General features: G+C 37.9%; 1 pseudogene; it reads right to left on the reverse strand.

The window, feature by feature from the left end:
• Nucleotides 1–12,314: 12,314 nt before the first annotated feature.
• Nucleotides 12,315–13,900, reverse strand: LOC115301621 (annotated as a pseudogene).
• Nucleotides 13,901–15,583: the final 1,683 nt, after the last annotated feature.

Genomic DNA, 15,583 nt, shown 5'->3' on the forward strand with positions numbered 1-15,583 from the left:
TTTTCTTTCCAAGAGTAGCTGTGTGTGGAACTTCTCCTTACTTCTTTTCTGCTCAGTACAAATCCTTTTCCTGAGTAAACAAGTTTGAATGGCTGTACTTAGCGAAGTTTGACCTGTTTTATGAATCAAGAAGAGTAATCCTTAGTAAAGTAAGAGTCCCTCAGAGCTCTGTTGCTGTACCCTGGGCTTCCCAAAATTTCTCAGTTTTAGGCATCTGCAACGCAAAGCTAATTTTAATTGGCAACAATATCTTCCAACTATTTTTTGGTGAAATTAAATGTTACGGAGTGATTTTCCACTTTCACGCATTTCAGTAATCATGCTTGGAGTTTGGAGTTCTGTTGGATGGACAAAAGGTATTTGCTAAATTATTTTAACAAGAGGCCAATCACTCATAATTAATTGATAAACTTTGCTGAATGGCCAAGAAGATTGATAATGCCCCCTTCCATCGCTGTAGATGTAGATGACTGAAGCTTGTTCCATGCTGTTGAAGGATAGGATTCAGGACTTTACACTGCATTGCCTGGCATATAATACTCTCTTTGGCAGGCTGCCCGCCTCCCTTCACAAGACATGGCCAGCCCTGGAAAACATTGCTGACATTAGGCCCTGTTCTGCTGATATTACACAAAGCTGCAGAATTTCAAACATGGCATTGTTCCAGAAATGCATGCTATTTTTCTTAGCACAACAACAACAAAAAGTCACATCTGGTCTTAGTTGTCATCTTATTTATCAGTTTGCATCTCCATCACCATGACCTCAGCTCTTCAGCTATTCTTATAACCTGGAATTTCACCGATCAGATGAATCAAGGGGTCCAAGTAGTCTTTGCAGTACAGGTTTGTGTTTCCAAATTATTCACAGATCACCTGTTCAGCACTCAGAGCATATTTTCCTATTGAAAAACTAAATGGTAAATGGTAGTTACATTCTCTATTTAACCCATGATGTGGCTGAAATTCCCAAACATATGAAATCAAATACAAGAAACACTGTGACGTCACTTACTTAAGTATCTTAAAATGTATATAAACATAACACTATGTTAAAAAAAACTTAGAGAATACTTTTCTGATATTTTCTATATTAATAATAAAGCAGATTTTAAAAGAAAGTGGTTTACACTTTTTTCAAAATGGTAAGTCCCTATGGAAAAGAACTTTTGACTGGAAAATGAAGTGTGATAGAGATGTTTAAGGACATTTTGAAAAAGATTTGTGGCATTTTTTAAGGAACTTAGAGGTAAAAGGTACTTTATCTTTTCTATGTATAATTTAACATCAACTTTCAGTTTTTATTAATAAAGATATCATTATCCCTTCTATGCATATGAATAGTAGCTAGATTAAATTTTTTTCTTTTTTGTGGGAAGAATGAGTTCATAAATGGGATAAATCTAATTAAAGCTTTTAATTCTGAAATTAGTGATATTTACTGTACTTTTTTAAATGCTTATTTTTTGAGAGAGAGAGAGAGAGACAGAGAGGGAGACACAGAATCCAAAGCAGGCTTCAGGCTCCAAGGTGTTAGCATAGAACCTAATGTGGAGCTTGAACTCACAAACCGTGGGAACATAAGAGTTTTATGATTTAAGTTTCTTATACTAATTACCTGCCTTCTTTTTTTTCCTGCTCAATAGCTGTGTAACTACTGTATTTTTAATTCCTTTTTTTAATTTTTTTGTAAACATAAATGCTATTCCTTAACTCCTTATTTTGTAGCTACCTGTACTTTTCCCTTCATCTCCCTTCCCTACTTTTATATTCTAAGTTCTATTATGTGTTCTTTTACACTGTTAAAAATGATAACTGTGGCAAAGGTGATACAGTCACCCACCATCCATCCTTCCCTCTGCCTTAGTAATAGAATCTGTATTGTAGTTGGACAAATGGCTGTCCAGAATGGAAACTACCATTCCCAGGGTCCTTTTGATTGGGTGTGGTCACCTGCTTGGACAACAGGACATAAGCAGAAGTGTTCAGTAGGACTTCCAGAAGTGTCCCGAGAGGGAAAGTCCGCATTTTTCTCTGTATCTTCCTCCTTCCTGCTATCTGCAATGTAGAAGTTATGTTTAGTGCTTGAGCAGATATTGTGGGTCCTGAGATGGAAGCCCTGTTTTGGTGGAAGGATCCTGGATCTCTCCTGTTGGGTAGCACCATACCTCCCTCGGACTGCTTATTTATAGACTCTTCACAAGGAAGGACAATAATCTTCTGTCCTGTGTTATTCTCAGAGTGGTACCTAGTCTAACACAGTAATCGTTAAACTCTGTTTCAGTGATTGGTTTGTAGGTAGATTCAAAAAACTAAGAGCCATAAATTGTATTCACAAAATTATCATTGGGTAAATATTGTTGAACACAAATCAAAACTCTCTAGGTTTTTTGTACATATCTTCAAAAGTAGCCTATTTATTTATTTTCTCCAGTTTCCTCCTCAGCTTCGCTAAATTATCGTGTTTTGTTTAGGTTCTCTTTCTTTCATTCCCTCTGGAAACTTCCCTCCCAGAGCTCTGTATCTTCCTGTTCCAGTTTTGAACTTGATGTTTTTTTTTCTAGACCTACTAACTAGCTGTCACACTGGAACTTCCATTCACTGTTTCCAGGCAAAGTGTATTAAAAAGGCTAAGTGTAGAAATGACATCTGCCATTCTTCATTTAATGAGTTAGTTGTGTGGTGTGAGCTGGGAAAATGAGACTCCCTTTGTATTTATAAAATGCTTTTATGGGCAACCACCCCATTACCTTCTTTTGGACATTGTCCACCATTACTGTTTTTCTGGGTCTAGAACTGTGCCAGGCTAACCCAACTCATAGGTTTTCATTTTGATTTCTTTCTATGTGTTTTTCATGAGTTTTTTTCTTTTACTCTGTATTTCTGAATGTCAATACAACAAAGCAGCCAAGTTCATGGTCCCTAGAGTTAGAGACCTTGGATATTATTCCAGCTCCATTACTGTTTGGCTCTGTGATTTTAAACAAATTAATAGTTACGTATTCTCTCTCTAAAGCCTCACTTTCCTCATCTGTAAAATCAAGATAATAATAGCACCAACCTCATTGGTTTGTAAGTCAATACATGTTTAGTGTTACCAGAGTGCCTAGCACATAGAAAATACCTAAAGTTACTTGTAGCTGATACTGTTAACAGTAGCATTAGAGAGTGAATTGGCTAAGGTCACACATAGAAGAGGCTGAGTTCAAACCCAACTTGACTCCAGAGCCTGGGTTTTTAATGGCCATGCTGTTGTTTCATGTGGAAATGCTTGCTTTGAATGCTTCTGCTGGGGAACGAGCTGCCATCTAGAACAGTGGTTTGTGATTACGTTTGTATGGTATGTGGGGAGCTTAATGCGGAGGAATACTTATTCTAAGTACACATAGCTGGGACTCCGTCTGAGGATAAACATCTCAGGGTGGGCTGTGGTATGGCTGTGTATTTTGAACTAGCTTCTCTGGGGATCCGATGCCCCCTCTGGCTGAGAAAACTGATTTGGAAGAAGTTGCTATATTTTGCTAAAGTGCAATGAATCTACTAATCAGAACTCCTAGGAAATCATCCAAGAAGGAAGTCAAATGAAGAGGAAGAAAAATGTTCTTAGCTCAGTAGGCCCTGTAGAAACATTCATAAGAGTCAACACTTTTTTTTTCCATGGGTGTGACTCATATTTTTACATGCAAAACATACTCTAGCAGCCACATCACTTTTTAAAAAAATTTTATTCAGTGAGTTCCTATTCAGCTACTTTCTTCCTTTGATAAAAGCTTTAGTTAACTCTTATAGTACAAAATCTATACATAATCCTCATAATGGTCACTGTCATAAATTATCTTCAGATACTTAATTTCAGGTCCTTTGCTTATTTTAATATTGTTATATTAGTTGTTTTGTTATTGAGTTGTAAGAATTCTTTACGTATTTAAAACATTAACCTATTAAATATATGGTATGCAAATATGTTTTCCTGTTCTGTAGGTTGCCTTTTCATTTTGTTGATGGTTTTCTTTGCTGTATAGAAGAAACTTTTTAGTTTGATGTAGTCCAATTTATGTATTTATTTGATTTTGTTGCCTTTGTTTTTGAATCTTGTTCTTTTCTTAGTCTGGGTAAAAGTTTATGTACTTTATCTTTAAAAAAAACAGCTTAGTTTTGGGGGCACCTGGGTGGCACAGTCAGTTAAGTATCTGACTTCACCTCAGGTCATGATCTTGTGGTCCATGGGTTCGAGCCCCACATCAGATTCTGCACTGACAGCTCAGAGCCTGGAGCCTGTTTCAAATTCTGTGTCTCCCTGTCTGTACCTTTTTTACTTATACTCTGTCTGTCTCTCTCTCTCTCTCAAAAATAAATGAACATAAAAAAATAAAAATAAACAGCTTAGTTTTGTTGGTTTTTTTTCTATTGTCTATTTCATTCATTTCTGATCTGATCTTTGTTATTTTCTCCTGGTAACTTTGGGCTTGGTTTATCCTTCTTTTTCTGATTCCTTAAGTTATGCTGTTTATTTGTGATCTTATGTTTTTTCTTAATATAGTTATTTATTGTTACAAACTGCCGTCTAATAACTGCTTTTGTTGTACTCCATGTATTTCAGTATGCTGTGTTTCTGTTTTCATTTGTTTCATGATTTTGTTTTATTTCCCTTTTGATACCTTTTTTGACCCACTGATTGTTCAGGAGTATGTTGTTTAATTTCTACATATTTGGTAATTTTCCAGTTTTCTTCCTGTTATTGATTCCTATTTCATACAATTGTGGTTAGAAAAGGTACTTGATTTGATTTCAATGTTTAATTTGTTAAGGCTCGTTTTATGGTTTAATGTATGATTTATCCTGGAGAATACATATGTATTTGGGTAGAATGTATATTCTGCTGCTGTTGCATAGAATGTCCTTTATATATCTGTTAAGTCTATTTGGTCTAATGTTTAGTTCAAGTCCAGTGTTTCTTTACTTTCTGTCTGGATGATCTATCAGTTGTTGAAAGTGTGGTGTTACAGTTCCCTACTTTTATTGGACGGTTTCCTGTTTCTCCCTTTAGATCTGTTAATATTTGCTTTATGTATTTAGAACCTCTAGAAACTTAAATTTTTAATAAGTTCTTAGGTAATGGTGATATAGCCTAGGACCACACTTTGAGAACAATTGTCCTAAACCCATGGAAATGAGAAAAACAATATATTAGTATCTTATTTCTAAGATGAGGACCGTAAACATTTGCAAACAAATACTTAGATCTGCATATTTTGAGCCTATTCATAAAATAATTTCCCTGCATATGATTTGTCTATAATTTTTGCCTTAGTTGTTCATCTCTCTTTCCTTCCCTCACTCATCAACCATCATTCCATTCTTGCTCATGCCTGTGCCTGTTCCCTGCCCTAATTTCCCTTCATTAAACCAGATTTCACTAGGTAAATTTGGATAACTGTTCCATGGACATGAGGCTACATTTCTTGGCTCTACTCCAACCATAATAGCTCAGAGTCAGGGAAACTGAAAATATAGTACATTTCTCACTGGTGGAGTCCAATTTCTCACTGGTGGCATGAAGTAACATAGGATTTAAGCACACAATCTTACCTCCCTCTTGGGACTGGTGTCCTAATAAGAAGCAGTGATTAAGACACAGTGTGATGTTCATGTGAGAGGGTGACTGTCTGCAAGTAAGGAAGAGAGGCTTAAAAAGAAACAAACCTGATGACCCCTTGATCTTGGGCTTCTAACATCCAGAATGGTGAGAAAGTAAATTTCTGTTATTTAAACTACCCACTCTGTGGGATTTTTTTTTATTGGAGTCCTAGTAAACAAATACAATCAAGAGTGAAGAGATCATAAATGCTTTCATAAAAGAAAACCAGAATAAGTCACCCTCAAAAAGAATGAAAATCAGAGTGGCCTTGGACTTCTCATCAGCATAACTGGATACTAGAAGATATTGGAACCATATCTCCAAAGTTCTGATGAAAAATAATCCCTAATGTAGAATTCTGTACTCAGACTAAATGTCAGTCAAATTTGAATGCAGAATAAAGATACTATCAAACGTGTAAGAGCTCAGAATGTTTTACCTCTCACACATCATTACTTATGGAAGTTGTTTGAAGACAAATTTTATCAAAGAAAGATGTAATTACAAAATAGAAAAAAAGATCAACTTCAGGCAAAATAGGCCAACATAGAAGAGGGTGAAGGGAAAGCGCCAGTGGAGGTGAAGATGGGGTCAAAATTCAGCCCAAGTAACGATTCTGTGCAGGATCCAAACCCTCAGTTCCACTGATCTAGAGTTGCCAGTTTTGGAAAAGAAAAATATATCCCATGAAATATTTAGGATATACTTTTACTAAAAAATTACTCTTTTTATCTGAAATTCAAATTTAACTGGGAGTTCTGTATTTGGCAACTCTATACTAGTTGGAACTCACTAGTTTTTGTGTTTCTTAGCACCTCACATAATACCTGGCCCATAAGAGTCACTCATTAAGTGGTTAGTGAAATGTCCTCCAGAAAGTTTCTGCAATATAGGAATGATGAAGAATAAGAAGGGAAAAGCAATTAAGAAACCATATAGAACTCTTCATGGGCTTAGAATTTTGAGCTATTTCATTGCTTCTGTGTAATTTCAGAGACAGACCATGTGACAGACTTATCTCATAAAGTTCACCTTTGTTTATTCATGAATCTTTACTTCCTCAGCAAAGCCTTTAGCACAACCTGAGTCCATAATGTATTTATTATTGGCTTGAAATCTAACATTTAACTTTGTAGCATATATGTTCATTTCTGGAATTTCCACTTAATATAATTTTTTTGTATTGATTAGTTCTCTCAAAATACTTTAAGAGCATTTTGTGCTCTGATACATGAATGTTCTGCAAAAAATTCTATTCAGTTGAAAAAAAATCACAGAAACAATCTGTTGATCAGCAGGGGCTAATTTTGGTGGACTATTTGAAATAATTATAGTCCTACATTTTAAAGATATGTATTGCAACAGAAACCTTATTGTGTTTATCTTTCTGGAATAAATTTCTTGGCTTTTTTCTTGTTTTGAAGATGTGGTAAAGTGATAAATTAAAATTCACAGCTTATCAGTGTGACAGAAGTTTAAAAATAGAGGAATTTCAAAACAAACCTTTATATTTCTAAAAATATGAGAAGTGCTTCTTTATGAATTTTCCACAGTTTGTTTTTTCTTTGGGGGAAAAAACCCCCACATTTGATCTTCATTTGATTGACTGCAAGACAAAAGTCAAGTTGTTCTAATTCAAAGTGACTTGCTATTATCATACAATGTCATATCTTATTTTCAGCAGAGATAGAAGAAATTGAGTGAGAAAATTGAAAAATCATTTTAATGCTCCCCAAAGAAATTGTAACATGAGCTGGAACATATGGGTAATTTGTGAAGTAAAGTCAGCTCTGGAGTCTAATCATTTTCAATGTAATTTCTGTGGCTGAAGTGTTCTAAACCAAGAAAAGCTTTCTGTTTTTGGAGATAAAACTCTGATCAGGCCTCTTCAAACTTTCTTTTTCATTTGTACTGGGGTATTGAGCAAGCAAGACTCATAATATATGATAAAAACGCAACTCTACTTTTGTCCCCTACTGCTCCTTTAAATTTATTTCATAGAATAATCTCTTGTCCCCTTTGGATGAAGGGATGGTTCTATTACTTTTGGCTCACGTTTAGTAACAGACTGTATCCTAAAATCATTTTAGGTCAATGCCAGTCTCAGTTCAAACACTAGAATGTCCACTTCCTAACAATAATCAAAACATTAATCATAAACTTTTCTTTTCTTCCCCAGCCGGGACCATTGTACTGGAATGGGAAAGACCTTTTCCTTCAACCCCACTAATATTTCTGCTCCTTTCCTGCCTTGAGCTTGCTAACTGTGTTTTCACCCTCCACTCTTAGGTCCAGTGAGGGAGGGAGTTAGTTGAGGGAAAAGGGTAGTTTTAGTGACTGCTGCAGTCAGAACCAGCTACAATTTTCAGGGCTCAGTGTAAAAGAAAATGCAACATCCCTTGTTCAGAAAGTAGGGAAAAGGTGTCTTTAAAAGTCCTAAAATATAAAGCTTTTTCTTTGCGTGCATAGTATCTCTCTTGTCACGATGTTTTTATTTGATATTTAATGTCATTTCAAGAAGAAAATTAGCAGGCTTTTATTGTTCATCTTTATATTTTATAACACCAGTTTTCAAGCCAAATATAAGGATATTTAACTTGTATGCAAAATCCCTGAAATTACATAGCTTGTATTATGTAGCTGGAACCTACATGTACAAAACAGTGGAAATATTTCACAAAACAAATTCAACTGTTTTTATTCTATTTCTTGATGTACGTACATTATACTAACACTTTTTACCTGGCACTGGCTGATAAGTGAGGGAGGATGGAAAGGAAAAGGAACAATGAATTTTCCTGTCTTTTTCTTTCCATGTCACCATTTTGGTGTGAGTGGTTAGTTAATTCAGAGAAGTAAAAGAAGTTAAGAAAGGATATGTGGATTTTCCTGGTCATGTGTTCTTCTTGGAGTGCCATTACCTGCTTTTTGGGTTTGAAGCAAGTTCTAAATCTTATGTAAAGTGTGGCTTCTGGGGTCTGCCAGTCACTGCTGCTTACTCAGTTACAGACATAACACATTTACCTTGTACTCACTTTGAGTCTCCCTGAATTCTTAGACATCGTGGGTCCACTAGAATTCTGTGCTCCTTGGGGATGCTGCATGCAAACGGAGCAGTAAGGGATGATAGACACACATTATCCTAATGGACTTTTAAAATGTTAGTTCAAAAATACAGTTATTAAGAATTTGACGGGGTGCCTGGGTGGCTCAGTCGGTTGAGCTTACGGCTTTGGCTCAGGTCATGATTTCATAGTTTGTGGGTTCAGGCCCCACGTCTGACTCTGTGCTGACAGCTAGCTCAGAGCCTGGCACCTGCTTTGGATTCTGTGTCTCCCCCTCTCTCTGACCCTCCCCTGCTTGAGCTCTCTCTGTCTCAAAAATAAATAAAAAAAATTAAAGAAAAAAAGAATTTGAGAACACAGAGCATTAAATCAAACATGGGACCTTTCTGAGTGCAGGGTCCTAGTACCTGCACAGCTTGCACTCTGCAAAGCTGATCCTGAATGCAACAGTCCTTCACACATAGGCTCTTGCTATTAGAGTTCTATGGACCCTTGTAGGTGGTTTCTGGTTCCCGATGTAGACATCGAATCCGCATGAATACTCTTGTAGGATTTGCGTGCACGGGCAACACATTCTCAAGTGCAGCAACAATCCACCTTTGTTTTGCCACCAAAGCAGCTCCTCAGTTTTCCCTAAGGAGACAACCAACCTTTGTATTCTAAACTGTTAGAAGACACATTTCCATATCTGTGTAGGCGGTTCCGTTGAAGCATCCTTCCCTCTAGGCTTGAGGAGAAGGAGCAGAATCTTCTCTATTCTTTCTTCTTAGTTGTCTGATAGGTTAGGGCTCATATTACAGCACCCTCATCTTTCTCAAAGTCCCCTCCCCAACTCTACTTTTTAAAGTCTTTTATTTATATCTCCTTATGGGTACCAGACTTTGACTTGGTTTTTGGATAATGTCTTGAAAATCTGCATATGTTTTTTTTTTCCCCTGCAAAAGTATTTTGGTTTCTGGTGCATATCCTATCTCAGTGCCTCAGCTGAAACTTCCAAATTAAACATTCTGTTTCATGTAAATTATCATGTTGTGTGCAAAGCATGTCATGAGCACAAGGATTAAGTGTGTTGAATGTTTCATCTTTTTGAGTTTCTTTGAGGCTATACAAAATTTGGATGCCTATGAATCTTTTTCCTAAGGACAATATGCTGCAAAGCTTTCAATCTGTCCTGAAGCTCTTAACACAGGAGCACTGATCAAAAGTAAGCTCGTTATATGTTGATCTCAGGAATAAAGCATTAAAAATATATATATATATAGATAGTTCATTGCTAAGACCAAACGATTTGTATGGAGATAATATGCTGTAGAGATATAAAAAAAAGCCAGAGCTCCAGTATCATCTGGATATGATTTCTGTTTTGTGTACTTTTTACTTTATTGCCTTGTGGTTATTATTTAACCTTCCTAAGCTAAATTTGTAAAATGGGAGACTAATACCAACTTTCTAGGGTTGCTTGATGTTATGTTGTACGTGAAAACTCCAGAGACCCAACCAAAGTTACTTGCCTTCTAGGCACCATTAATTGCTGGGGAGTTTTAAGTTTATTTGATGAAGGGAAAAGTTGTTATGCTAATAGCCACTGACCACTCCTTGCTCCAAGGAGTAGTATGTATTGCTTCGTACGTGTTGCTTTAAGTTTTGCAGAAATCTTTTTGATGGAGCTATTTGTATATGGACATACACGGACAAGGATTTGAAGAAGGGAGAGGAGGAGAGCAAAGTGTCCTGTATAATAAAGTAAGCAGTTTGGAGTTTAACCCCAAAATAGCTATGGTGGCACATCTATTCCTTTCTCTGACTCAAGAAAATATACATCTAGGTGGGGTAGTGAGAAATATAAATTTTAGGACAGAGTGGAAGAGTGTTTTACTATTCAAGTAAACAGCAATTTCATCCAAAAAAGTCCATCAACTCTTTTATCTATAGGGTTGCTCTCCTTAGCCTCCAGTTTCTAGCTTCTTGTTCCAGACTCTTCCTAACTCCCAATATTTTCCTTATCTCTTTTCTTAGGCAAAGCAGTTTACCTTTGTCTAAGTTTTTCTAATTTTGCATCTTCATTCTTTTCACTGAACTCTGCCTTTAAGTATGTGAATGACTTTTACATTAAAAATGTATTGAACAGCTAAGAAGTTTCTTTAACTTCTAGGATCCACTTTCCTTAGGATTTGAAATTTATGAATAATAATAGGTTTTTCATCATTCCTCCCCCTCCCCCCATCATGGGAGTTTCTAGGAATAGTTTAGAGATGAGAGATGGGGGGCTGAAAAGCAGTGTGAAAAAGCACAAAACTTCAGCTCACCCATATGGCACTTTGTACACCTGCTGGCAGATTCAGCCCCACCCCAAGTCAGATGTGTGGAGCAAAATATGAGCTGAATTCTGGTCCCCTATTTATCCCTTTAGCCATGAAGTCTTGTGCAGTGAACAACTTGTACAACTCTGTATGGTGGCCCTGGAGAGGGAGGAATAAAGTAGGTGGAGTCTCTGGGCAAGGTGACCTATGAGAAGTTAGCCAATGCCTCGGGGGCTGGAATAATTTTAAAGGCAGGATTGGCTTGGGGCACCTGGGTGGCTCAGTCAGTTAAGCATCTGCTCAACTCAAGAGAAGGTAAATGAGGGGCGTCTGGGTGGCTCAGTCGGTTAAGCGTCTGACTTTGGCTCAGATCATGATCTCTAGGTTCATGGGTTCGAGCCCTGCGTTGGGCTCTGTGCTGACAGCTCAGAGCCTGGAGCCTACTTCAGATTCTGTGTCTCCCTCTCGCTCTGCCCTTCCCTGCTTATGCTCTGTGTCTCTCTCTCCCAAAAATAAAAATTAAAAAAATAAAAAAATATAGAGGCAGGATTGGCTAATGTTCAATTCTAAAGGTATTTGCTGAGAGATAACAAATAATTTCAGTTACCCTGGAACCATCAGGAAAGTTGTCTTTGAATAAAGTCTTGAGTTAGTGATATATTGAAGGGATTGACTCTGAGTGTAGCTGATCAATGAGCCAAGGTAGAAATATGACTCAGGGGGTAGAAACAGCTGTAACATGGGTGTGACTCAAGCAGTCTTCAGCCTAACTATCCTTTTACCAAATATCCTGGAAAGAATAGGGGAAAGGTGATGCTTAGCTTCTATTTTTTTTTAATTTATTTATTTATTTTGAGAGAGAGGAGGGGGAGGGGCAGAGACAGGGAGAAAGCGAGAATTCCAAGCAGGCTTCACACTGTCAGCACAGAGCCCAATGTGGGGCTCAAACTCATGAACCATGAGATCATGACCTGAGCTGAAATCAAGAGTTGAACACTTAACTGACTGAGCTACTCAGGCACTCTGGATTCTATTAATTAAAAAAAAACATAAATTTATTTCTTTTATTATTTTATTTTATTTTTTATACAGACCATCCTCTTTTATTTATTGTGAAGACACAACTTTAACATAGTTAAAAGCAAATGTATTTCAATTATTTGATGTAACTGTCAGTACCAGCTCTTAAAAATATATATTTGCAAGCATATCATTGAGGCTTCTTTCAGACTGCCAATTCAAAAATCAATTTCAAAAGTCAAACTCTATTTGTAGAAAGTCATTTGACACATTATTGCAGGTCTGCACAACATTATTGTTGGACATTCTGTTCACCAGCAGCCACAGGGCTTTCTTCATTTGTTGCACAGTCCAGGTGGTCCATCACCTGATAGCCTTTACCTTTCCAGAACTTTTTCATTTCCTTACGTCTCCAAGCAACAACTGAGGAAGTAATAAGTGTGCAAGGAACTAAACAGAGGAGAGCAGGTTGGCCCTTTGTCATCAGCACCAGAACCACAAATGTCAGTATCATGCCAACAGCATAGGCAATTGTGGAGGAAACATAGTATATAGAAGAAGAACCAGTCTGAACATGAAATCTTCTACAGTATGCAACCAACAGGCTGGGTACAATAATTTCTCCAAAACCCAGTATTGAAACTGGCATGAGGCACACATGCATTACTGAGAAATAGGCCAGCTTTGGTACCCTGATGACTACCGGTAATTTTTCATTATTTCCAAAAGGCCCAGCTGCAAGTTCAACCATGATGCTCTCGCCATTCTTTGTGATGAATGGTGTTATGAAAACAAAAAAAATACATCATAGAGGAGGAGAAGGCCCAGCCGTATCACACATGACTTAAAGTTGGGTAACTTCAGTGTTTTAATTAAATTCAGACAGAAAGTAATCCCCAAGATATCCTGTAAAATCCAAGCCCACCCATCTTCACTTCTAAATATGGCCCAAACAACAGATACTGCTATGCGTAGTCCAGAGAGAAAAATAAGTCTCACTTCAATGCTTTTGCCTTGAAACGTAATCGTGCATTGTCCACACGGTATCTTACGAATTAGTGCAGCAAGACAGTTGTACAGACTCATTGCTGATGCTATGCAGAAAATTGCTATCATAACATAAACCAACCATTTGTAGAAGAAATAAAGTAAGACCATTATAACACAGCAGATGACCACAAATATTACAACTGTCAGAAGACTAAAAGTTAAGTATTCTTCCTTCTTTCTCCTCATTTCTCGATCGTCAGTGGTTGTCACGGCCTTCATGTTCTCCAACTCAATTAGTCCATACCAATAGCCTCCTAATGCCACAGTGAACACAGCAATTACAAAAATAACACCATAGTATAGTCAAAGTTGGGCCACATTACATTTTCACAGTAATGTTATCTCCAAGAGTCTGCTTCATATCTTTAAAATCTTTGTAGTTTATAAATGCAATCACTATTTTCACATCATGAAATTCAGATTTGTTCCCTGAAGGAGGAAATAGGACACTGTTACTGGCAACCAACAATGCTTCAGCATCTCCTGTTTGTGCAATTTTGGCTTTTTCAAGAAAATGGCAGGTTCCCCACTGTCCTACAACTGCTTTGCTTTTTATTCCTTCAGATGGAATATCACAAAGGTTGCACAATGGTGTGGTAGTCAGATTCATCAAACTGATGGAAGTCTGAAAAGAAGTAATGTTGCATTTTCTAGGTTACTTGGAAGATCTGTCCAATGAGGGTTATATAGCATGTAGTAGTCCTTAGAAGGTACAGGTTTGCCATTTCCAGACGCATGCAAGATTGCTTCCTGAGCAGCTGTCAGCGGGAGCAGGGAGCCCCAGAGCAGGATGGTTGTGGCGGGGGGCAGTGGCGGCTGCGGCCCCATCAGACTGCTGGGCGCCCGGTGGCACAGCGCTTCTCGGCGGGCACAGGCTCCGGGTACCGCAGCCGCACTGCCTCTGTGGCCGTAACCACCGGATGAGTGCGGGTGGCCCTGGGTAGTGGCTGCCGCTGCTGCTGGGGCTGCCACTGCAGCGCCAACTTCCTCCTGTTTCTTTTATGATTTTAATTCTATATAGTTAACGTGCAGTGTAATATTAGTTTCAGGTGTACAACACAGTGATTCAACAATTCCGGACGTCACCCAGTGCTCATTTAGGCACTCCTTAGTCCCCATCACTTATTTCACCCACCCTGCCACCTACCTCCCCTCTGTAACCATCAGTTTGTTCTCTATATTTAAACATCTGTGTCTTGGATTGTCTCTCTCTCTCTTTCCCCTTTGCTCGTTTGTTTAGAGTTTTAAGTTCTATATGTGAGTGAAATCATATACGGTATTTGTTTTTCTCTGACTTATTTTTCTTAGCATTATATTCTCAAGCCCCATTCATGTCATTGCAAATTCTTTTTTATGGCTAACTAATATTCCGTTAGGGTTTTTGTATTTTTGTGGTAAATACCCAGTAGTGCAATTACTGGATTGTAGGATAGTTCTATTTTTAGCTTTCTTGAGGGAGCTCCATACTGTTTTTTGGATTCTATTTATATAAATGGGATCCATGACTAGATCAAGGGAGACATGGAGTATAATGATGAAGAGCTTTGACCCAGAACATTGGAGTCCTATCTCAGCGTGGAGAATGGTCCCAATGATTTTTTACTTCCTGGCATTCACACTCTTGCATAATCTCCTCTCCTTAAGTATTGGTTAGATTTATTTATTCATCTTTAGGAAATAGAATGTAGCAGATTTGATGTGTTGTCACTTCTGAGAGTAGATTACAAAAAGGTTGTGGCTTCCATCTTGGGTATTCTCTTTTATTCTTTCTTACTTGCTCTAGGGGAAGACAGCTAGCTGCCACTTTGTGAACTGCTCCATGGAGAGACCCATGTGGCAAGAAACTGAGTGGGATCTCTGGTCAATAATCAGCAAAAAACCTGAATCCTGCCTACAGCTACATGAATGAACTTAAAAGCAGATCTTTTCTCAATCAATCTTCAGCTTAAACCTAAATTTTGGCAAATTCCTGACTACAATCCATGAGAGAACTTGAGACAGGGGCAACTCAGCTTCATTGCTATGTCAGTTACCTATTGTGTAACAAACAACCTCAGAACTTAGTGGTTTGAAAAACAGCATGTATTATCCTGAAGTTTCCATGGGTTAGGATTTTGGGCGTGATGCACCTGACTGGTTTGGGCTTGAGGTCTCTCATTAAGTTATAGTCAAGATCCTAGTTGGGACTACTGTCACCTGAGGGGTTTACTGGAGCTGGGGGATTCACTTCCAGTGCAGCTCACTAGCATTCCTGGCAAGTTGATGGTGTTTAGGAAGACTCAGCTCTTGGCCACATGACTTTCTTACATCTTCTTATGTGCCCTTACAGTACGGAATCTGATTTCTCCCAGAATGAGGAATCCAAGACAGCAAGGTGGAAGCTGAAATGGTTTTTATGACCCAACATCAGAAGTCACACACCATTCTTTTTTCCCATAATGATTGATCCCACGGACTACCCTTGACTGCCCAGGATTAGTCCTATCCAGATGCAAGCTGTTTGACCTTGGA

Source organism: Suricata suricatta, chromosome 9 (genome assembly GCF_006229205.1).
Source record: "Suricata suricatta isolate VVHF042 chromosome 9, meerkat_22Aug2017_6uvM2_HiC, whole genome shotgun sequence".
Taxonomy (NCBI): domain Eukaryota; kingdom Metazoa; phylum Chordata; class Mammalia; order Carnivora; family Herpestidae; genus Suricata; species Suricata suricatta.